At 40.5% G+C, this 24,416-nt stretch overlaps 1 protein-coding gene across 5 annotated transcripts in view; it reads right to left on the reverse strand.

Moving 5' to 3' along the window:
* STOX2 (storkhead box 2) overlaps window positions 1–22,769 on the reverse strand; it is a 98,823-nt gene extending 76,054 nt beyond the window's left edge. For 2 of the 5 annotated variants that reach the window (XM_072928325.1, XM_030271280.4), the window contains exon 1: window positions 21,494–22,769. The gene's annotated coding sequence lies outside the window, so the exon portion shown is untranslated. Of the gene's footprint in view, window positions 1–18,519; window positions 18,770–21,493 lie in introns of those variants that run through there. The other 3 variants (XM_030271285.4, XM_030271275.4, XM_030271284.4) reach the window with 2 other exon arrangements.
* Window positions 22,770–24,416: the final 1,647 nt, after the last annotated feature.

Consider the following 24,416-nt stretch of genomic DNA (forward strand, 5'->3'; position numbering starts at 1 on the left):
TTTACTACTGTCAGCTGAGCTGGTGCCTGACAAGCACCCAACACCACTGGGGGAGCTAACACTCACAAGATGCCAAGTGCCACACAGAGTTTTGTGGCATCACACTGCAGGTCTATGACACGGGTCCTTTTCCCATGTCCAGCTTCAGCAACAAGCACTACAAATAACATTGGTAATACTGGGACACACGGGACACTTTGCACTAAAGAAGGCCACAGTCACAGGCAACCAGGTAAAACAGAGCAGAGGGTCCTTCTGTGGCCTATGAAAACAAAACCATCACATTCTGTAACATTTTAAGAGGGGGAGATAGGATGCTGTGAGATTCTGGGAAGGAACTGCAGGGTTTTTGAAAGCAGGAGAGAGAGAGCGGAAAGGAATAAACAAAAAATAAAGTGGGGAAAAAAGCCTGTAGTACAAGCAGTTGTAAAGGAGATGAGAAGGATGAAAAATGGAGTGTGAGAAGAGGTGGGGAAAATGTAATTATGAACTTGTGAAAAACCCCAAGCTTATGTATGACATCACAGGCCTTGGTAATCTATAGGTTTGTTAGATTTACAGCTCTGCACAATAGAGTTCCTGAGAAAATACATTGCCAGAATCTCTAACATTATAAATCCATGAAGAAGAAAGTTTTCCATGTCAGAAACTCACCATTTTCATGTGTGGATTCTTTTACCTCTCTATTAACAAAGGTTAAGAACTCAGACTCTAATAGACAAGTTTTTAAGCAATACTTTATGGGTTAAGGAGATCTGGCAATACACTGTAATTGTCTTTGTCTGTAGGAAGCACTACTTTTCTCTTCCAGAATTTTGTAAGTAGATATACTAGCAAGAATAAACCAGAAAACTCACTCAAAGCCTTTCACATCAGTCCTTAGACTTCTGACACTAACACTATTAATTTGTTACCTCTCACTAGTACTTGTTACTCAAATATGCAAGACAAGCTAAGTAATTGTAACCCATATTTGTGATCCAGGTCACAAAAAGAGGCAGCCTTTCTTGATGGATTTATTGGCAAGGGAAAAGTTGGGCTTGCCCAGACAACTCTCTTCTTGAAGAGAACATTTGAGAAACTCCACCAAAAAGGGAAAGAAAAAAATCCCAAGGGCAAAGGTATAAGTGAAAAAAATTCCAAATAGAAAAAAAGAAAAATGTTTCAAAGCCTATTACAAGCAAGTCTTCAGTCTTGCTATCAGGTTGGGTTATACCATGGTAGTAATCCTGGCTTACTTACAGCACCTCTTAAACTAGTTTCAGATCATATTTCTCTCAGTGTTATGCTTTGGGAATGTGTGATGACAGGAATGCAGCGCTGCTGCTGCACACGTGCTGTAGTTCACCGATTCATTTTTCTGTGTGCTGCCTTATGTGCTGTGGTATTTATTTTAATGTGCACAAATTTCAGAAAAACTTGTCTGGGAAATGAGAAGAAAGGCTCCCCTGTTTTTGTTCTTTTTTTTCGTGCCAGACCTGATTGCATTTGTGCTTCCTCTGCACAGAAGAGGATCTGGATACCCAAATCTACCTAAAAGCTAGTGTACAAGCAGGAACACTTGTAGGATGCAGCTTTTGTTTTGATGGACGCTTTTCCTCTTCTATTATCACTGACTCAAACAAAGCAAGTTAGATAAAATGGTTGGAAGCTGGGCTTGTAACTCCTCAGTGTACAAAATCAACGAGAGAGGGAGACAAGTCATGAATCCTGCACAAATTTCCTCTCACATATAACAGAATTCTAAAACTTGGAGATGTGGACTTACAGCAATTCAAATCACAAGTCAATTCATTCACCGGCTGTTCTTCCAAAGGACATAGTAGTAAAAGATATGCCAAAAATGCTGGCCTCAACTTTCTTGTTTTCCACTGGTGTCACATATCATTAGTACCCTGGTATTTAAGTAACATACTGATATATGGGGACCAGCTGTACTGTAAGTTAGAATAACAGCCTAACCTTCTGCTTTGGGAGTTGAAACAATGGAGAGCAAGAAGTCAACAGCCAGTGTAGATCCCACCAGCAGTAAAAGCCATCACAAATTATCTTCCTAGAGATTAATTCCCACATCTCTATGTCTCTCTATTCCCATTCCTCCACAGAGCCTATGTTGCAAAGATGGCACCATGCATGTGCAGGCCTTGGGCTCTTGTGAAACTTCTGGGTGCTACATCAACACAAACAAGGAGATTCTGCAGGTATCTTTTAAAGAAAAATCCACTAAGAAAAGAAGGCCCTTGGCAGTAAGAAGTGGGCAGTGTTGCAGTGTTTTGCATCTTGCATGGCTTGCATTGCCCTGCAAAGAGGACAATGAATGTATTTGATGGGCAGTCCTAAAAACAGCATACCAAAGGAACTAAATCCCAGCAGCTGCTGTAACACTGCAGTACATTTGCTGAATAACCCAGTACTAAGGGCCCTCTCAAAATTCTTGCTTATACAGCTGTACAATATAGTGAGTGTATTTTATAGATGCATATATATAGCATGTACAAGAGGAAGAGATCTTTAAAACCTTAGAAAAACTGGGAGTAGCCTCCTGAAAAGAGGCTACTCCACCCTTTGTAAACAACCTCTTGTCATTCAGTTACTTCCATATGTGCATGAAACTCTGCCTAAATTAAATAGGCTTTCAAAATAGTGGTTTAGTACTGAAAATGTATGGTTTTTACCCATAAGTTTGAAAAAATGTAAGCAAGGATAAACTTATAAATGAAAAAGCTCCAATTTCTCACCTCACAGAAAAATAATTCAATCACTTCTTAGATATTTTACTATATTCTCAGATTCAGAGGCTGTCTCATTGGCACATACATTTAGGTATGAAAAAAGTCTAGAGAGGAATCATAAGAACAGGCAAAAATTACATGACTCTATAGATGCCTGATTCAAAGGCTTCTGGAAAATCAATGCAAAATCATCAGTCTGCTTGTTCTCTGGACCAGACTGCAGCACTGCAGAATCAGTTTGTGCCTGTGAAGGTAATACTCTTTGGTCATTTGGAGTTTGTCCCTTCTCTTCTGATTCTGCAGTAGCACCCATCAGAAGGATAATTCCACTCCTGGGACATCTACCCTGACTACACCTGGTTACTACAGCTTGTTGCCATCCTCCACTTGGCTTTTGAAGTTCTGATATTACCCACCTGTGTGTAACCAGAGACAATTTCCCATTGCCCTGTTCAGATGAAGGTTTATGCAGGTACTACTTGCACTTGCCTCTCTGTAGAAGCTGTTCTTAGCACTTCTCCTGAATGCAGAGATTTTTGTATTCTAGTAGAGGAACAAGAAAAAGACATTTTATAGCACTAGGTCTCAAACTTCTCCCACCACCTTGTAAGAAAGTTAAATTCTTCCTCAACGCTCTAGTGCAACAAAATAATTTTTGTCTTACTAAGTGTCACCCTACACATCAGTAGCAATCTGCTAAAACAAAAGTATCAACCACAGGCAGCTCTGCTACTTTATTTTTCTATATATCCTTCTATATTATTGTGAGGCTGTCAGTTGCTTTGTCATTAATTAATATGGTTTTAAACACAAAGAGAGGCTTAAATCCAGGAGAGCACTGTTACCTACCAGATTTCTGCAGGGCAAGATCTTTGACTCCTCTGTGGAGCTGAGCAGAAGGGAGCAGCATCCAAAGCCTCACCTTAGCAAAATGTTTCTAGCACAACACTGAAGTGTCACACCAGATACAAGAACACTTCTGGTATGAATTTTTCAACCTATAACTTTCTGACCAGATCAAGGATAAGAACAAGTGAAACGTGTAGATGTTATGAAGAAAAAAATTCCCTTATGACAAAGGAGTATCATTGTGATTATCAAAATAAACTGTGAAATTAGGAGACATAAATTAATATCAAATTAGAAAATTTAATCAGAAATTTCCTTTGTAATTCTGAAAAGTGCACTCCTCACTTCTACCACAAAACCATATTACAATCTACCGCAAAACCGTATTACATCCTTTAAAGCACATGAATGGCATTAGCATAGGATAAAATTTCTTTCAAAATGCTTTATGTATTACAATGAACTTTTGTAAGGCACAGAGAACCACTGACATTTAAAATTTTCAAAAACCCAAAAAATATCTTTCTCAAAAGAAACAAACATCTCAAGTGAGACCATTTATGTGAAAGTAAAATTTCCTAGCATTAGAATTCTATTTAGAAGAATCATGTACAAAATTAAGAGCTAGAAACTCTAGTCTTCATTAAAACTGATCACTATTGAGCTGAACTCAATACCTTCACAATCCAACTGTGGTAAATCTTATTAGTTATGGTGATCATCTCAGAAACTTTAGCAAGGAGTCACCATGTTCCCATACATAAAAATTTCAAATGCTTTGTACCCCCAGCTATTCCAGGAATCAGCAAATACTCAGGACAAACGTTTCATAGATTGTTGTATAAAGTAAAAGAAACTCCAAGTGCATGGTGCTCAGCGACTTGTCTTTGATCTTTTTCTTAATGGGGGAGATGTTTATTAACCTTACCATCTCTCAGTGTAAAGTAAATTAGGCAATCTGGCAGGGTTCAGATTTGTCAGAGCATGATGCTAGTGTCAAATTGTTTTTGTCTTCCTTCCTTTCTAAAGATGGATCTTACTATTATCCCAGCTGATGGAACCGAGACAAAATAAACACAGACATCAGGACTGAAACAATGATAGACTATCTGAAAATGTATTTAAGTGCCCACAGTCATCCAAGGAGTAAAAAGTTATAAAAACAAGTACTTCTTTTTATTGCCCATATCCCCATGTCATTGCTGAGGCACTTAAAAAAACCACAAACCCTGTGGATTTCTACCCACCGCATAGTAATTACTGAAATAACAAAGAATTGGAAAAAAGTATTTCCAAAGCCTGATGCTATTACTGAACTGCCAGTGAAAAAATTCTCACTAACACCCCTTAAGTCTATCCTCCTGCACTCCCTAATCTGAACACAAAAGGTTGGGCTTAAACACCCACCCCCAACCCTGAGATTAAAACCGCCTGCAGTTTTCAGCTTTGGGCCAGCACTGACAATACTTTAAATCCTTGGCTACTGGCTTCATGAAGACACAGCCTACAGAGAGTCCCCCAAAGTTCTTTGAAATGTTAAATACAAAGCAGGAGGAGGTCATAAAGGAAATATTCTTTACAAAAGCAATGGATATCACATGCAGGCTTTTCAAATACATTTCTCAGTTGCTTTGCTTCCAGCTACCATTTTCTCAATCCTGCATTGTCTGAAGCTTTTGAAATAAAATTCAGGAATTAAATAAAGCACACAAATTAGTGTTATAAGCAGCTGCCAATATATGAATTTGTTACCTTTTAGCTATCATAAATCTCTCCTATATATAGATATATTGTATCCTGGAAAAACTAATTATTTACCTAATAAATGGTCCTATAGCAATTACTAAAAGTCCAGCCATGAAGAAGTAACATATAGGTTTTATTGCATCATCTTCTGTAGCATCTGCCCAATTACTGCTATAGAAGCCAGTGTGGTTCCCTGCTGCCCTGGAAATCCAGCCATCTTTCTGCCAAGAGCCTTCTAGCACGCACAAAAGGAACAGGGATTGAGAAACCTGTTTTATCCCCTCTTATCCCATAAACTAACAAGCCTTTTTTTCCACTGCAACTTTTCTCAACAAAATTAGGTAATTATGCAGGATGGGATTTTCAAGGTAGGTAAAAGGAAAAAAAGCAATCAGTTTAGCATATCAGCTTTGTCAAGTACTGTCACCTCAAACTCTGAGAGACTTGCTTGCAGTGTGGAGGAGCAGGCAAACACAGTAATGCCCTGCCACTGACATGAGGCCCAGCTGTAAGCAATGAGCTTTGTGGTTCAAAACTGTTGGTAGGTGGTTACATTTTCCTGTCCACTTCCATTCTTCTGGAGGAAAACCAGATGATAGGAGCCTTATTTCTGTCCTGTGTCTCACTCTGAACACTCAATGTCTCTCCTTTCTCATTTGGGTATCATAAACTCAATGATAAAATGAGTTTTACATTCATTTTTACATTCATTTTGAAGATCTTGTGTTTGGCTTGCTTGTCTCATAAGGTCTTGTGAGTCCTATCCATACTAGCTTCTGACAAGCTGTTCCATCAAACATACACAAAAACATCTCTGCCCAAATTTACAAATTGTGTACTTGAGGAGAAAAGTAACTGGTTGTCATAGTGATGTTCACAGTCTGAGGAGCCTTTGGACTTCAGTGTCATGAAAGGTACCAGGAGTTTAAAACCTCCAACTAGATGAAGTGGTTAATGGAAGCAAGTTCTCTGCTTTTGACATCAGTATAATATTGGGGAACCTTCACAGGAGGGAAAGCCTGTTGACAGAAATGTTCCAGCTACAAAAAGAGTGAAAGGTTACAGCAAGCTCAGGAACATCACATGCTTTTGGCAAGGTGAGACAGAGGAAGATGAAAAGCAAAGAAGGGTGAGCAGAATTATTGTTCCTTGATGATTAAACAAGCACAGAAACTATGATTACAGAAAACAGACATCTTTTATGACATGCCAAACTAGCACACAGAGAAACATGCCTCAGTAATTCAGTCATACAGGCAGTATTGGCTCTCCACAGTTTGAAAGAAGATGAGGGTCTTCTGAACCAGAGGCTCTGCCCCAACTCCCTGCTTTAGACCAGTGAAGCAGCACAAAGCCTTTGAAGTGTCTGGAGAACAGGCACTGCTGGCTGTAGCCCTGGCAGCCAAAAATGCTCCTTGCATTCAATCCTCACTCTTCATGGCAGGAATCAACTCAAGATACACAGTGATCTCTGCCTCTCTGTTGGACTCCTTACCCCTATAAAACAAGTAATAACAAACCCCAGGCAGCTGTAACCTGAACCTAGGCTTCAGCAAAGCATACAGCTAAAAAGGCATCCCTAAAGAAACCCTAGTAGGAAAGCAATTTATTGTTGAAGGAGATCAGATCCATAGAACTTCCTAGGAATGAGAAGCAATGATTCAACAGACACAGTTCAGTCTTGCCTTGCCTCACATTGCATGTAGTATCAACTACCATCAGTCTGCTTGGTTTATCCAAGAGGAAAAGATAATATTTCAGTATGAAATTAAACTCCTGGTTCTCTTATGTGCTCAACTAAAGCAACCAACCATGCATTAGTTGCAAAAGAATGTTGATGACGAAACAGTATTTGGGGTTTTTTAAAATCACATCTTTCTGGTAAGACTTGTCCATTTTTATGAGACCTATGCCACAAACATTATAAAAGTAAGATCTTTTCATAATTGTATGAAATTGTATTCTTGTTTGTGTTACCAAAGGAATGTCTAACACATTTTATTTTGTTCCTATTTAAAGAAAAAAAAAACCTAAACCAAACAAGAACACTGATCTCTGAGTATATGACTACAATAATGCAGATTCCTCTTTTAGTGAACTGTAGTGTTGAGCAGGCCATTTCAAAAGTGGCAAGATCTTGGTTCAGAGGATGTCCGAACATATTCCTGTCTATCTTTACCATTTCAGAAAACTGCATTTTCCCTGACTGCTACACCTTGAAAATCTGTGCAAAGCTTGGTGATTTCAGAATCAATAGATTTCAGACCAAGAGAAGGCATATAGAAACACAAATTTCACCATATCCAACTTCTGATAACAGTATTCCAGCACCCCAGAACAATCAGGGAAGAAACTGAAATGTTATAACTCATATAATAATGTACAAGAGACTTAAGCATACCAACTCAAGTATGCTTAAGTCTCTTGTTAGTAAATTCAGTGGTCAAAACCAAAAACAAATTCAGAAAACATTGTCTCTGCCTTCTTGAGGAAAAAATATAATACTATGCACCTTTGATGGCAAGAAGTGCCTAATCCCTTTTCAAAGCAGAGGCACAGAGTCATTTATAGAGATGTATACAGCAATGTGAAGTTACAAGAAGAACTGAAAGCAGCAACACCTCGGAAATAGTGGAGGCAAGTTATCAGATACTTAATGCTCATATTAATTATGTTTACGCAAGTTTCAAGATATTTCTGCACAAGGTAGGGTTTCATATTTACTGAAAAGGGGGTTACTCATTCTGGATGAAAATTAAGTAACTCCAGCAACAAAACAGTTACTCAGACAAACTGGATAAATCATGTTCATAATTCATATATAAATGTTCGTGTTTTGCTTGGGATTTTTGAAGTAGTTTTTTTTTCTGGATATCATGATTTTCACAGTCAGAAATAAAACATAGACACTCAACATTCCCAAGGATGTCTGCACCAAAAGAACTATGTGAAGATGGAAAGCTGAAGCACCTTAATTTGGATACATTTTTGTATCCAAAGAGCAAGCAACAAAAACAGAGTCACAGAGAGAAACAGATGGCCAGTGAGTTATCACTCCTGATCTCATGACTTATGTGGGCTCAACTTGTTTATTTACTCACATATTTGCAAAAAAGTAACTTTCCTTATGTTAGCAGCAGCAATATTGTATATTATGTGTATTATATACACAGTACATATTTCTACCTAGACACAACACAGGGGGTATCAGGTGTTCACCCTCTAATTGCAGGCTCTTCCGCAATCACAAAGGTCATGCTGACCCTTCCCAGGGCCAGGGAGTTAAATGAATGATGTCTAACACCACAGCTCAAGAAAGGGTTAAAAGAGGCTCAGTGTTATAGCTGCCCTTCTCACTGCCTTGGAGATAGGACAGAAGTGCTCAGGTCCTCGGGGGCAAGGAAGTGAGCCTGTAATTACTGGCTGTACCCTTGACACCACCCAGTCTGTAATTACCGGCTATATCCTTTATGCTACTTGGGAACTGCTACCTCTATGTTCACTACTCCCTGTTGATGCAACCCCCATGCTAACCTTGCATGATGCATGACAAAAATACTGTCATATGGTCCTGAAGCAACAGACAACATTTGTGTGTCATTGAGTCCTGTCAAATGAACCGTCCTCGAAAATACAGATTCCTGTTAGATCATCTCACCCCCTCTTTAGGACTGATCTCATTATCTTCACTTTAATTGTTCTCATTATCTTCTGGGCATAGAAAAATAATACAGCCTTTCTAAGGACATTAAATCCAATTATGTAAAAACAAAGTGTTTGGAAAAGAGTTAAAATATTTTAGCTAACAAATTGCTGAAAATCAGGAAAGATCAGTGTGTGACCACTTAACTCCCTGGTAATCACCAGAAAGTATTTTCTAGCTGCAGTTAGAAGAATGCTACTGCCCTCAGCTATGGTTAACCATCAGCCTTAAAATTGTAAAGGCAACTGATAATCACCTCCTAGCCTGCAAAGAGCAGGCAATGGACAAAGAACTTCTGCATTATTTTCCCACTAGCAAAGTTTCACTGTGTTCTTGTGGTGCAACTGAAGTAAGTAAAGGATTCAAAGTAGTCAGTGTAATTTTATGTACTGGAAGAGTCCTGAAAGTAGAAAAAGATATTTTTCAGTAGATTCTTCAAATTGCCAGGATGTAAATGTGATGAAGAATATATTATAGGCACCCTCACAGAATAGTATGTGCTGGTAAGATTGACGTAGGATGGTTGCATTTATCAGCTGGTTAAGGATCAGATCCTCTTCATAGGTATATTACCATGGGGATAGACACGGGAGTGTCTTTAAATAAACAGCTGACTTCCAAACAACTCCTGCAACAATATCCCTGCAGTCCTGAGGGCTTGAATGGGACCACAGGCACAGCAGATCCCACAGCAGCATTCTGGAGACTGAAACCCAAAAGAAGGAATCAGGTACAGTGAAAGAAAGCTGAACTCTAAGCAGGATGTTCCCTTCTGACCCACCAGCATCTGGTGCAAGACAGCCTGGTGCTGTATCTGGTGCAGCATCTGAGCTGTGTGACAGTGCAGAGAATTCTACTCCCATCGTTCCACCCACTCCTTGGTGTAGGAAGTGCTGCACAGACAGACTCAAGAACACCATCTGCTTCAACTGTGGCATTTGACTCCCTTCCTCCAGCATGCAGAATTCTGAGATGGTCTAAGCACACTAATACAATCCTACATTTTATACGTCTGTATGCCGAGAACCAAAAAAAAAAGTCAAAATATACTTTTCATGTCCCATAACATTGCTTTTAGTTTTCTAACTGGATTTGCTTGCAGTGTTTCTTAAAAGAAAAAAAATCCCATAAAACTCCAGGGGAGCATGAAACTCCTATTTCAATAAAAATTAATAGGCATAAACACATGCCATACTTACAACTGCGCAGTAATGTAAAGGCCAGAGAGGAGACAATATTTTTTTCCCATGGTACCTTTCTTGATTCTACTACAAAAAAGAACACTAAATTTCATACATTAATGCAAACACAATAAAAACTTCCATCCAGATCAGGAAAAAACTTTTTCCTAAATATGTGAAATCACTAACTACACTGCACTAACTTCACATCTGCACTTCAAAATGAAAAGAAAAAAAAAATCCAAGTACTTGGGGTGTCACGCCACTGTGGTTTATTAATCACACACAACTGTATGGTCTATTAATTATAGAAAAGATATATATTACTTACAGGATTTCTGTAGCTTGGAATGCAAGTAGCTGAAATAGCCCCCCAGTGCTCTTGGAGGTATGACAGCTAGTTAGACAGAGGCACACAACAACATGGCACACTCTTGTTAAAAGCTGTTCAGTGATTTGCAGTATCTTTAAGGATGATATTTTAAAATTTATTTTTCACAGAAGTCCAAAGTGCCACAACTGCAAAAATGACCACTTGGCTCCTACTAGGCTTCAGAATCCCAGGGAAAAAAACAAGCAGAAAATCAGTTCCCAGCAGATTCCAACAGAGAGTCCTAAAGAGAAATACCCGGCACACTGCTTGCTCTCCAGAGCATTCCAGGGAACTCACCCAGCACCATCCTGGAAGCAGAGTTATAAAAAGTCCTCACATCTTCTAGTGCCAACCCTACACCTTAACAAGAGATTAAAAACATGTTCCTCATGCATCTATTGCTTGTGGACTATATATCTGCTTTCCCTAAACAAACAAGCACAGATAGAAGGACAAGGTAGCTTTTGACACACACAGATACAAATTATCTCAATCTTTCATTTATTTTGAATGCTAAAATACCTGTACAATGCCTTTTAAAAAATAATTTAAAGGATTTAAATTTTTGCTCAACTTCATGATAAAACTGTTCTTTTTGACATGGGGAAGAAGGGCATAGGAAAATAAGGAACATACTTTTAACACAGCAGTGATTTAAAGCAGGAAGAATGAAAACAGCTCACTGAGCTGATCACCACACAAAAACCTTTCACCTGTCAAAGGAAACCCCACCAGCCCCAGGCTCAAGTTGCCATCAGCTTATGTCTGAAAACTGGTTCTGCCCCATCTCAGCTCCCTTCCCAGTGGGCATGCTTTCATGTCTCTAGACCATCCCAGCAGGCCCACCACGGGCACTTTCTGCTCAGGGCTAGAAAGAAGGAGAAAGTAGAACATGAGATACTGATGCTGATGTGAAATTGCATATGCAAACAAGCAAATGCACTAACTCCAAGCAATGGGATTGTTTCTGATTCTCATAAGACACAGAAGTTGCCAAACAGAAAAATACAAAACTGTTACATTAAATGCAAAAGGATTTCAGTTTGAGTATTTGCATGTGGACAGGACTGGCTTGTTTGGGATGATTAAAGCAATGCAGATCAAACCTTGAATGTGTACTTGTGAGCACCTCCAAGCCCAGGCAGGGCAGCCAGCCATGAAAAAGCCCAGCCAAGGGAAAATATGTTCCTCCAGAGGCTGGCAAAAATGAGGCGCCCCTAGCGCCTGCTTGCTCCAAGCATGCACAGCATTATGGCACCCCTGGCATCTCCACACGCTGCTCTGCAGGGGCACTGCTGGGGCAGGGCAGCAGCCCAGCAACAGGCTGGTCCCCGGTCCTCCTGTGCAAGCCCCAGCAAGGGCCGCAGCTGTGTGAGATGGGCTCCCCGCCAGGAACAGCCCGTCCAGGGCAGGAGAGAGCACACAAGACAGAGCAAAAGGTTCCCTACAAAGGTGTCGGGCCCTGTCCTTGACTCCGGCACTGCTCTTCTGGACAGACACACAGCGCGTGTGCCACATGCAGCTCCAACTCCCTGCCAGGACTGGCTGCCTTTCCGCTAGAAGACAAGGCTGGACTTCCTACTGCGGCCAAAGGACTTGTGCAATGAATGCACATTAATTTAGTCCAGAATTCTGTGTTTTGGTCATTCGAATAGCAGATGGTGTTTGTAACCAGCTCAAACACCAAGACCGTCAGGATAAGACCTTAAAGAAAGCAGCTATTCACCTTACTAATCAAACATTCTGCATGCTAGAGATATATTAGTGAATCAACTGAATATGTGAGATCAGGGATGAAACATAAAGAGCACAATTATTTGGTTCAAACCACTTTAGGAAGTCATTCAACAACAAAAAAAGTACAAGAAGGTAACATTTGGAAACATTTGAAGAAACACATTCTTAAATGAGGCTCGAAAGTCATCTGAAATAAATACAGCAGAACTCTTCCAGAGCCAGGGGTTTATAAATATGATTTATAGTCTAACAGCTAAGCAATGAATGTAGTCTGTCATGCACCTGAAATTGCTTTACATTTGTGATTCATTTGCACAAGAACTCTTTCAACAGCCTGATTTTTTTTTAAGATGTTAATTATAAGTCCCTTATAATAGAGGAAACTCCCCAGCAATCCCCAGGTCAATCTAGTCCAATATTTAGTATACAAAAGAAGCCAGCAGTACACAGCCAGGTAAGAATAAGGTGGCACTTACACCTTCTCGTAACAGTCTCTGTCTCACTCCATTTTCAGCTCAAAGGATTCCCTGTGCCTGCTCTGGTTCATCTATTGAGTAACCTCTGTGAGGCTTCTCTGCCAAAGGCTTGCCCAGTCTTTCCATCAGCCTGTGTAAAGTTTTTGCACTCACAGCATCATCTGAAGTCCTGCAAGTTCTGCCTCTGGCATGAAGAATCACCTCCATTCATTTTAAATCCATCTCCCTCTAGTTTTATTTCCCCTCAAATTATTTTAACTGAAGAAGCAGTTCACCTCCTCACCTCTTACCATGAAGAATGTTTCCACCCCTGACAGGCAACAAACTATTGCCTTATTTTAATTTATTTTTTAACCAGGCAAATTGAATGTACTCAAAAGATGGTAGTGATATACACTACTTTCTAGTGTAGAGCTATGAAACTTGTAATGAACCATCACACACACTTTTTATATCATACAGCTTCCAGAGAAGTTTAGATTATTTTAATATTGAGATAAGTGGTTATGTCATTGTGCAAAATATCATTGCTGTTGAAATAATCAAAATACTTCTGTCTCTAGTCTTGTGGTGGTTGGCAAATTCTTCAGACTTTAGCCCTGATTTTCTGGGAGTTCATCTACATCACCACGGTAGGATGAGAAATCTGTCTTGGTCTTCCCCAGTTTCACGATGATGGTGCCTGGAAACTTATGAGGAATCATAACAACAGTGATGACTGCAAATCAACTCAGAAAATGAGTTGACATAATATTTGATTATTTTTTTTCCCCAGAACGTAAACCTGCTGACAGACTGCCTTTGGATGGGCCGACTCTCTAAATTTTATGAAGACAAAAGGTAATGAATATGACAAAAACACACAAAAAAAAGTAGTAGTGAGTAATTGAGATCGGTGAGAAGTACTTTAAAGGCAGAAATCTGGGTAATGAAGAAAAAAAAAAGCAGAATTTTCCTGTACTTCAGAAGTTAAGTTCCGCTTAGTGCCCTCTGCTGCATACAGAAGTAATATGCAAAGCATCACTGAACAATGACATCATCTGATATTAACTCGATATGTTGCATCCATGACAAATATTTATTTCCTTAATTGCCCTTGTTTTCTAAAAATACTAATAAATTATGCAAATATCTTCAGTACCAGCTTAAAGCAGGTGTTTTTTACATTCTCTCTTCCCATGTAGTATCCTGTGCTCTGCCTGCAAGCAAGCTGTCACCTCGTCTCCCATATCTTACATAGTGGGAAATTCATGCTGAGTGAGTCGAGATGCTGGGAGGGGGGAGTGTACGGCACCCTCAGCATGAGATTTAATCATGAGATGCTCATGACAGCTGAACAGCTCAGTGGGACCAGGTCTACACACCGCCCCTGACACTCCTACGAAACTCAAGGGAGTGGGAAGTGCCATCTCTCCCTGCTCTCAGCTAAAAGAAACAAAACAAAGACAAACAAACGTAATGGAAGGTCAAGCCTCCAATGCAATTTTAAACTTCCAAATAAATGTGCATTAGGAGTCTATAAAAGGTCTTCATGCACAACATGAAAGAGGTAAAAGCAAACCAGAGCAACTGCGACCCTGAAAAGGATTAATTGTCTGACAGAACTGAGGAGGTCTCCTAATGTGGAATACAAATATTTGATCTGATTCTGAAATCTTATCTCCTGCCTTTAAGAAGATTAACGGAAATCTTTTGCAGCTGACTATTATTTCTGATCCATTTCATGAACTAAGAATATTTTCCATTGTGCATTTTAAATAGTTTATTAGCATTCTACTAAAAATCAAATCAACAAAGTTGATCACAATTAAAACCTGTTCAAGGAAGTGAGGACATAAAAAATGTCATTTGCATGCATTCAGATTGCATTAAACTTGTGCACAGACATGAAAATGTAACGTGAAAACATAAGGTATCTAATTTTGCATGAGACATGAAGCATTCAAGGTCTCCACATTGTACTGGAACCAAAACTCGCGTGAAGATGTTATGGCAGTAAAGTTCTTCTTAAAAAAAACTTCTTCCAAACTTCCAAGATAATCCTTGTTCTAGCCTGGTTAAGGAAACTTTCATAGAAGGAGGAAGAATTAATTCATAGATCATTTTTCTATCTTACACACACTGAGTACAGGCAGACAGTTAATATCATTGCTGTGCTTGGTCCCGCCCAATGAATCTATGTAACTGGCAAAGTTTCAGGCTTCCCCTTTATTTTTCCTTTGAATAAACTGACAAGAAAAGAGAAGTACAGGCAACTGGTTTCCTTTGTCCACCTTCCTTCCCCCTGGAGGAAAGCAAGGGAGCAGTCCTTCCCACTTCTCTCATTCCTGCCCAGGAGCTAAGCCAGGATTGTGCCAGATAGTCCAGTCTTAAGCTTTTGGTATGTTTTTTCCTAGAAATCATGGGTCTCCAGTAGGGTCTGTCTGAAGCAAAAAGAGCATGGTAGGCACTTCAGTGGAGGAAAGGAAAGATCACTGCCATCACTCCTGCCTCCTGCAAGTCCCCCTGATGATCCAAAGTGAGACAAGATGCTTGGGACTCTGCTCCATGGTCACAAGCCACTCCATCCAGCTCATCCTGCAGCCCTGCTGAATGCATGGTATCTCTGCTGGGTGACAGCAGTAGAGCAATGGTGATGCCAAACATCTATTTAAATCAGGGCTGAGAAGCATCATGCATCAGGCAATCTTCAAGAATTCGGCAAGTCTACTTTAGAGCTGTGTTGGCTGGTTGAAGTCAGCCTGTTCCTGTTTAAAACGAGCTAACCTGCATTTCATTGCTAAGTAAGGCTTTACCTGGGAGTGGTCAGCACAATGAAGCCAACCCAGTGGCATACAAACCAACACTCCTGCTTTTTTCTCAATAGTCAATTCATAAATATGCTACCAGGCACCAGCTGAGCATTCTCTACACTATTAACCCCAGGGCTTTTACTTGGGATGCCAAATATTTCAAATAACTTTACATTTGTCATGAGCAAAGAGTATGCATGCAGCTGCAGCACCTCACATGACTCAATTCGAGCCTTTAATCTAGACAGGACCTTGATCCAAGGGCAGCTCAAATGAGTCCTCAAGTAGAACATTGTGTGGGCTTCTGCTTGCTACCTGAGAAGGTAATGTAATGATCCACTTGTACACATGAATCCCTGCATCTTTCCTGTAGTCAAGGAAACATTTTTATTATGCTTTCATTTTTAAAAAGTCCAAAGGACATTGTTCTTCTAAAGGCTCTTGATAATTCTTTATATCATCTAGAGCAGAAACACTTCTCTTTCACACTGAACAGTACAGAAATCACAAAGACATGGGCACAATGCCTCCTGAGCCCATGGGAAACAATCCCCCCACCCCCCCAAAACCATCCTCTTCAGCAGGGTTTAGTGAGTGATTCACAACCATTATTTTTGCTCATAATAACCACAGTCACGAAGCAAGTCTCCCCTACAGCAAAAAGAAAGTATTTAATAAGGATCCTTGCATAATTTCAGGTAAAGCATGTTAGTTTCCAGTTCTCCCTGTACCTTCTTATGAAAATATCCAGTTGCCAAGAAGATGTATGAGCCCCTGAGGTGATGCAATAATACCCCAAGTGCATTGCTTTGTGGACAAGGACACCCTTCCAGTACAACAGCCCAGATTCAAGCATCCCTCACTTGAATCCCCAGGTATTTTCCCTCATATCCCTGTGTAGCTGGTATGAAACAGAAGCCCTGGAGAAATACATAGTATGTGGTCATGTATTTTGTCATGCTCTCAGCTGTAAAATGGCAACCATAACATATCCCTCCCTAAAGGACTTTGGTGATCACAGAGACAGAAAAATGTCACATATATTCTGGTACAGAGATAGCAAAGTCCATATACATACTCCAAAAGAGGTTTTGTCCATCACAACCCGCAGGCAGGAGAGTATCAGAACTTTAGGTTGTACCAGAAATTAAATACCTGCTATTTCTTAAGCTGAATGCCCTCAGGTATTTTAACTTTACGTTTCAGCACATAAATTTCCAAGGTATTTTAAGAAAAATAGAAAGACGGTTAATTACATCCACATCCTGCACTACATGCATACAACCCTAAATATCTGCTTTCTTACATTGTAGAAAGCCATTATCTCACAACATATTGCCCTGATGGGCTTAATGTTGCTTCTACCATTTTTGCCCCCAAGAGTGCTTTGTGCCAAGTTTACAGACTTTAAAGTTATTCTTTCTTCTTTCCTGATCTTAACCCAAAACACTAATTTTCTGTGCTATATACTCGGTAATATATATGCAAAATACCTACTGGCACCAGAACCACCATGTGACATAAAACTTAAACTACATTAAAAAAATAATTCAGATTAGACAGATTATATTGGATGTTGCCCATGGAACTTGATCCTGAACTTCAGCACACATGTTCTCATCTTGAGCAACATGAGATGATAGGGAAGACTATGGTTCCTCTGTGAGGAAGCAGGAACAAGAGAGAGCTGCATCCCCAGCACTAAAGGCCTGGAGGGTGCTCCTGGGCAGCTCCCAGCTGGAACTGATGGCTTTATCAGCTGGTGCCCTTCAGCAAAGTACCTGAGGTGTACACTGGGTGCTGGGAAGTTCTCCTTAGTCTTGCCATTTCTTAGGCAATCCCAGAACCCTTCTGGCTGCTGCTACTTTAAAGGCTATGTGGTCAGACAGAGCACATATTTTCCAACACAACTGAAGTTTCTCATGGAATGTAGGCCATGGTGAGAAAATTATCATTTTCTAGCTCTCTCTTAGTAAAAGCAGAACTTCCCAAGTCAAAGAAAAGATACTCCCTTAAGCCAAAAGCAAGTTATATGCTGCTGCAAACAAAACCAGTTTTAGAGCTCCTCTCTCTCACCTCCTGCTTCCCCTAAAAAAAGGAAAAGCCCCACATGCTCAGAATGCAGTGCATCTGGTGGCCTAAATATGGTTGTTACCAGATTCCCCACTGACATAAAGAGGTCAGAATTTGAGAAGCTGAGAAAATGACTTAAGCTTCCACAAGAAAATTTGACCTGGGATAATTAACCTGAGAACAACACCAGAACAATGTCCTAGAAAGCTCATTTCCAAGACAAGTTTCTGCTGGGAAAAGTTTAATACTTCAGGACTGCTGAGAGTAAGTTCTCACATTTACACCTGACATTTAATTCATTTGGACATGCAATACTTTCAGAACACATGCTAAAAAAAAACAACTACCTTTTGCTACATCATTTCCTAACTTCCTTACAAAAATGCTAGGTGTAACATGCCACCATATCTAGTACTTTTGGCATCTGCCTACAGTGTAAAGGAAATTTTTTTTATGCAGTTGCAAAACCATCAAGCTCCTTTGAGAAACGTCTTTGTCTTCCAGGATGCTTCTCACCCTAATTACCAAGGACCACTCCTTTTCACCTTTACAAGTTCTGATACACATAAAAAATGTTTTCTTCAACTATAGTCAGCATTTTTAACATTTTTTTTCCTCAAATGTGAGAAGCAAAATAAAATACTGTGTTCTGTCCTTAAATAAAATTTGCCTACACAGCTACTTTTGATCCACGAGTGCTTGTTCTCCCTCCCAATTTTTTCTGCCAACCACCCCCAACAAGACAAACTCAGATTATTCTATTGGGGTTTTTTTATTAGCCATCTGTTGTGCAGATAGACCCACGAAAAAAATTACAAATCAAAGAAAGAGAGGCAGCTAAATGGGCTTTCACTAACCTTTTGCCAGGGTGGGGAGGCTGAAACGACCTGTGACGGCCGAGCCAAAGGGAACTAAAGCAGGCTGCAGGTTTGCTCCACTCCGCTGGTGAGCAAGTGAGCGAGCAGGGAGAGCTGGTGGCTTGGGAGGGAAGGAGGAGCACACCAGGGCAGATGAGTCATTAGCTACTAAATTAGAGAATAAGCAGCTTGGAATTGCAAATAACTGTATGCAGTCTGGGAAGTGGAAAGGAAGAGACGCTTTCTATCAAACTGCCCTGAACTGACAAACATCTGCACTTTTCACTCTGTAGGGAGTCTGGCCCTGCCTCCTCTGCCAGCCTTTCCTGTGTGCCAGCAGCAGGCTTCTCCCCAGCAGCTGCAGACCTTGATTTTCATTGGGAACACCAGCAAGGTTAGCAGGAAAGCACGGAGAGCTGGCGTGCGGTACACACACCTGGAAAGGAACGCTGGAGAGCCGCAATCGCTCCTGGGCGTCCCTCATTCCTGCAAACCTTCCATTGTGGGAGGTGCTCTCTGCACCACCTACAAGTCTTTTTATGGTCAAGATAGTTACAATGGTGCCAAAATGCTGAGACTGCTGAAGCTGCTTTGATGGCCTAAGAAGGTCTGCAAAAGCCTGAAGCAAGGGAGACGTGATGAGTTTCCACAATAAAATTTTCAAAAACACTGGTGAGGAAAAGTCAACAAATAAAAAGAAAACCACAACCTCTGACCTACACCTTTGTTGCCTAATTTTCTGTATTCTATGTTAGAACATACCTCTGCTGACTGTAAAACCTAAAACTTATAATTATGAAGCTGAACACATTTTTATTATGGTTGGATGGTTATGGGTGAAGTAATTTCAAAAGCAAAATGACTAGAGACCTTTCACAACCAGAATCTCATATGTCATTTGAAAAGCAAGAGGATTCAGATTCAAACCCAACAGTTTCAGACCTGAGAAAGACTGTGCTGAAGCCAAAACACCAAAGACCTTAATTTTCCAGACAACATTTATATAGAAGAGATTGGGGTTTTTTCAGTGGGGTCAACATTGTGCTCAAAACATTTCTGGTCTAATATAACAAAAAAAATTGTGAGACTAATCTGATATTATCTATATATTATTATATTTTAATTTATTTCTTATTATACTTTATTTATATGTATATATTTATATATTTATTTTTTACAAAATCTTGTAGGATGTGCTCACAAGCTTTCAATGTCATTGCTGCAGATTAATCACAGTCTAACCCTCAGCCCACATGAAAATAATACCTCCTCACACCCCCTCTGAATAAAATTATTAGCCTTAAAGCACCCCATCCTATTTTGACTGCTTTTTTGTTCACATTTCCACTCAAAAAATAATTCCTAATCCCTCTTTTTGAGCAGGCTCTGCTTTGTTTTTTGTAATCATCCTCACAAGGTATGACAAGGGAACAGGTCATAGCATCACCGTGCCTCACGGTCCTCTCCAGCAGCACCCTCTGCCCTGTGCTGTACGAGTCCTTGCTTAGTGGTTAGCATTAAGCTTTCATGTTACTGACTAACCTATACTTCTGAGAGTCTTTGGTGCCTTGCCCAGGTTTAGCAAATAATTATGCTTTTAGTGTTTCTGCCTTAGTTGATTCTAAGACTTGAGGTTGTGGTTTTCTCCTGCTAGCAGAAATGCAAATACATATTAAAGTAAAATGCATATTTTCCATTACGATTTCCAGTTTTACAATCTTCTACCAGTTAGTTCCACATATTTCTGCTTCTTGGGCTCTTTGTAGCTGATATTTCTCTTTAGACACCTACAGCTATATAGCACAGGAACCATATTTATTTCTATACCCCTCTCAGATCACTTTTTGATGACAGAAATGTTACAAACAGTCTGGCGCACCTTCAGTCTACAGCACATCTATTCTGTGAATATAAAGGGAGACTTTGATTTCCAGTCCAGTCAAACCAATATATTTAAATGAGTAAAGGGAAAGAGAAAAAAAAAAAATTAATACTTCTATAATATAATTGCACACTTATAAATAGCATGCTTTCCATGTGTGTCAGATATCAAATAGCTTAATGACAACTGATAACTGGCTGATTTCTGCAATCTGCCATCAGCTGCTATTTTCAAGAGAACATGAGCTATTCCTAATACTGTAGTTCAACTCCACTCAGTTGTGTAGGAAGCTTACATTTTTCAACCAGATGGCAGGTATATGCTATTTTAACCAAACTCCTGTTTTAAGAACAGTGGTTGGTATAATGACAGTGCTTGACAAGCCATGAGGAATTAAAAAAAAAAAAAGTAGATAACTACATAATATCATTTAATATTGGCCTTAAAAAATATAACATACTTATAAACAGCAACAGATGGGCAAGCAATCAGGCTGCATGACCTCCTTTGCTGGGAAAAACAAGGTGTTTAGTTTAGGGGTTTTTTTTTAATTAAACTTCAGCTTTTATTCTCAAAATATACTTTGTAGAACTAGGATGTGATTTTCCTCATGTGTATATCAAGCCAAAAAGCCTCTTCTCCCTGAGTCAAGCAGGGATGAGCTGTTTGGCTGCATTATAGTGTGATTAATCCCTGCAACTGCTTTAACACCCAACAGAGGGAAAAAACCATCTCTAGAATACAGGGTTTGATATGATACAAATAACTTGTTGTTAAACATCTCTATCATTAGAGCAATGTCTACTAATTAGGAAATAAATAATCTACACTGGCATTTCAACAGTAGCAGAAGACATTATCCTGTTCTTTTTCACTGATGTCTCCTAAATAGCAACAGAAACAGTAGCTGTGAAATCCACTTTACATGTCACAGAAGCAAAGTAATTCTGCATTTTTCAGAAGTGCCGTAGCCTGGATATATTTTTTTCCCTGCACCCCCCTAATAAACATCAGTGCCTTCTGGGATCTGACCCACTGCAGTCTGATTTTGCTGCCCATAACATAGGACATGGTTTCCCCCTCTGTACTTACATTCTGTCTGGAATCCTCTCCTCAAGCACAAATGGAGAATCAAGGGGAGAAGTAGAGTCTGGGTGACCGAGCAGCGCACTAAAACACCCCAGGTGATCACTGTGGCTTCTCCTCTGTGCTGTGTCAGAGATTTCCCTTGTATTCAAAGCTCATTTCAATGGGGAAGATCCGATGTCCTACCAGTCAAGCACACTGAGCCTTTAGATCCTTTAACGCCCTACCAAAGCATTTAGCAGTAGATGTCTCTATATTTACTCTTGTCTTTTTTTGGATATATGCCTATGCAAGAAGGAAGCAAATTCTCTTTATATTTCACACCCATTCACACTACTTTTTTTCAGGGTGTTGCTGAAAGAAAAAATTCCCAAGCTAGCTCAGCTCCAAATGGCCAACTACACAGCCATTTATTTCCCTCTGGTTATCCTGACTGAGTTATTTTCCCACATGTTCCTGATGTGGTGAATGACTTGTCTGAGCAAGCAAGATAATGCTTTAGGCAGCAGATTAGAAAATGCAAAAGCGCTATGAGTCCTATAGGCACCTTTTGGGTTTCATCCTGCCAGTGAGGCTTGGTTTTCTATCCCCAGCTGAAGCTGCAGGAGGTGCCCATCTCTCTCTAGGCTTACACTGGGGATCTCAGACCCTGAGTGAGGTGCTACAATATCCCCATGTCCCAGCCCTGTATCTGAACACAAATAGAGAGAATAATTTCTGCCAGCAGTGAACACCAAGGCTCAGCCCTGCTATTAACTGCAGTGACAGCTACCAGGCTGCCAGTCCAGGGCAGACTATTTCAGCCAGGACAGATGTATCACTTACTGGGGAGAAAGGACAGCCCAGGAGCACCACCATGCCTACTGCATCACTTATATGTGGCTGTGGCAAAAAGGTAAAGGAAAACCAGTGATAGAAGGGGTTGGACTGGTTTTCGCTGCCTGGATCGGCAGGATGGCTTTGCTTGCCCCATAACAACCCCCAAAACAGGACAAAGCAGGGCCCCATCCCTTGCACCCACCTCTTCATGGCAGGGAGCATCACATAGAAATGTCCTAGACTTGTGGGGTCATTACTTACACTGCCTCCTAAACAAAGAGTCTCAGGAATATCACCTACAGAGATGGTAAGTGCCATATACTTACCTCTGACCACTCAGAGTGCCACGTGGTAACAAACATGAAAATATCAAGAGGTTCTTGGAACAGGTTGCCCAACAGAGATGTGCAATCCACACCTCTGGCCCAGTCTCTCCTGACCTGGATCAAGCCTCGAACAACCTTGCCTGATCTCACAGCTGGCACTGCTCTGAGAAGGAACTTCTGGAATCCTCTTCTGTCTGACTGCACTCAAACAAATGCATTGCTGACCACTGACTCTCCAGCCAGCAAGTTCTCAGAAGCTCAGCACCCTCACAAGGATTTTGGAGCAAATTAACTACAAAAGCACAGGAAGGTACCCTTCTCCAGCCAGGAAGGTCTCCAGACCAGGGTTCTGCTAATGACTAATAGCTCACACTGAAGAGCTCCTAACACATATAGGGTTGGGAGTCAAAAAGTGCAGAAATAAACAATGTCTGAGTTATAAAGAAGGATTTTCTGGATCTTTCCATAAGCTTTAACTTCTACCACTTTATCTGTAAGCTTTTACTGTAGAGTTTACGAGTTTGTGTTTTTACACTGTTAGAAAAATCTATATGGAACAAGCAAGAATAAAAATATAACTTTATAAATATTTAGAATAACTGAAAATTTGTTGTCACATTAAAATCTTTACTGGAATTGGGAGTGAATTTTACACATGGCAACAATGAAACAATGGTGAGAAGGAACACCCTGACACCTCTTTTCACAGGCTCTTCACTTGAAATTGCAATTACAGTGATCTAAGTAGGAAAACAATTCTGACTTAAAAAAAAAAAAAACTGTAGTAAAAGAAAACACCGTTTTAAGTTTGCAGGGTGATCTTGGATCACAGGTGTGCCTGATCCATTGAGAACATTGCAGCTGCTGGCAGGATGGGTCTGCCAGCTGCACCTCACCCTCCTCCCTCAGACAGTGCTCAAGAGCTTGGCTGAGACACCCAGGGCCACATCCCCACTGCTCAGCAGTGCAGAGAGGCACGACAACTTCTCCTGGGCAGGAGCAAGGTTAGGGGACATTGCAAGGCAGGAACAAAACCTCTTCCTGCTGCAAAGACATGCCAAGAGCTTCAGCACCTCACAATGCCAGTCAGTCTGGCTCCCTTCCATCTGACTCATGCCCACGTACCAACACAGCGGGCACACGGCTGTGCAGGAAGGGAAGCCACGTTTCTCCCCTGAGGGGAAGCTTGACTCATGCCAAAAGGTATTCCAGCCTGGATCTCAGGAGCAGTATCCACCTGTCCTCCCTAACACCAAGGTTTTTTTAGCTCATTCCCAGCGCTCAGCCCAAGAGCCTCAGCAGCTTGGGCTCACCACACCTGAGCAGCAGTGGTCCCACGAGGGGCAGAAGGGTTTATGAACAGAGTGATGTACTTCAGATCCCAGATCCAATTTAAAATTTGACAGTAGGAGAGGAAAGAGAAAAAAAGAAGAAGAAAAAACAAATTTAAAAATATACAACAGATTTGTCCACGGAAACCTGTAACACAGACAGACAGCAGCTCTGTTATCATTGCTGCAGCTGGTATAAAGACAGCACGTTTTCACGCTGCAGTCACATTTCCAGCTTCTTCTCAGACCTACCTGGAGGGACGGAATAATTTGCATCTCTCTTTTTCCCATATTATTTGCACATTCCACATATTATTTGCATTTGTCGTGAAAGGGTGGAGAATAATAGTGCTTACTGCAAGAAATAAATACATTTAAAAAACAAATCAGTCAGTGCTGCCAGTCAGACAGATGCAAAAGTTGACAAAATACAGCCTTTCATTATTTTTTCAT

The sequence above is a fragment of the Taeniopygia guttata genome, chromosome 4, assembly GCF_048771995.1.
Source record: "Taeniopygia guttata chromosome 4, bTaeGut7.mat, whole genome shotgun sequence".
Classification (NCBI taxonomy): domain Eukaryota; kingdom Metazoa; phylum Chordata; class Aves; order Passeriformes; family Estrildidae; genus Taeniopygia; species Taeniopygia guttata.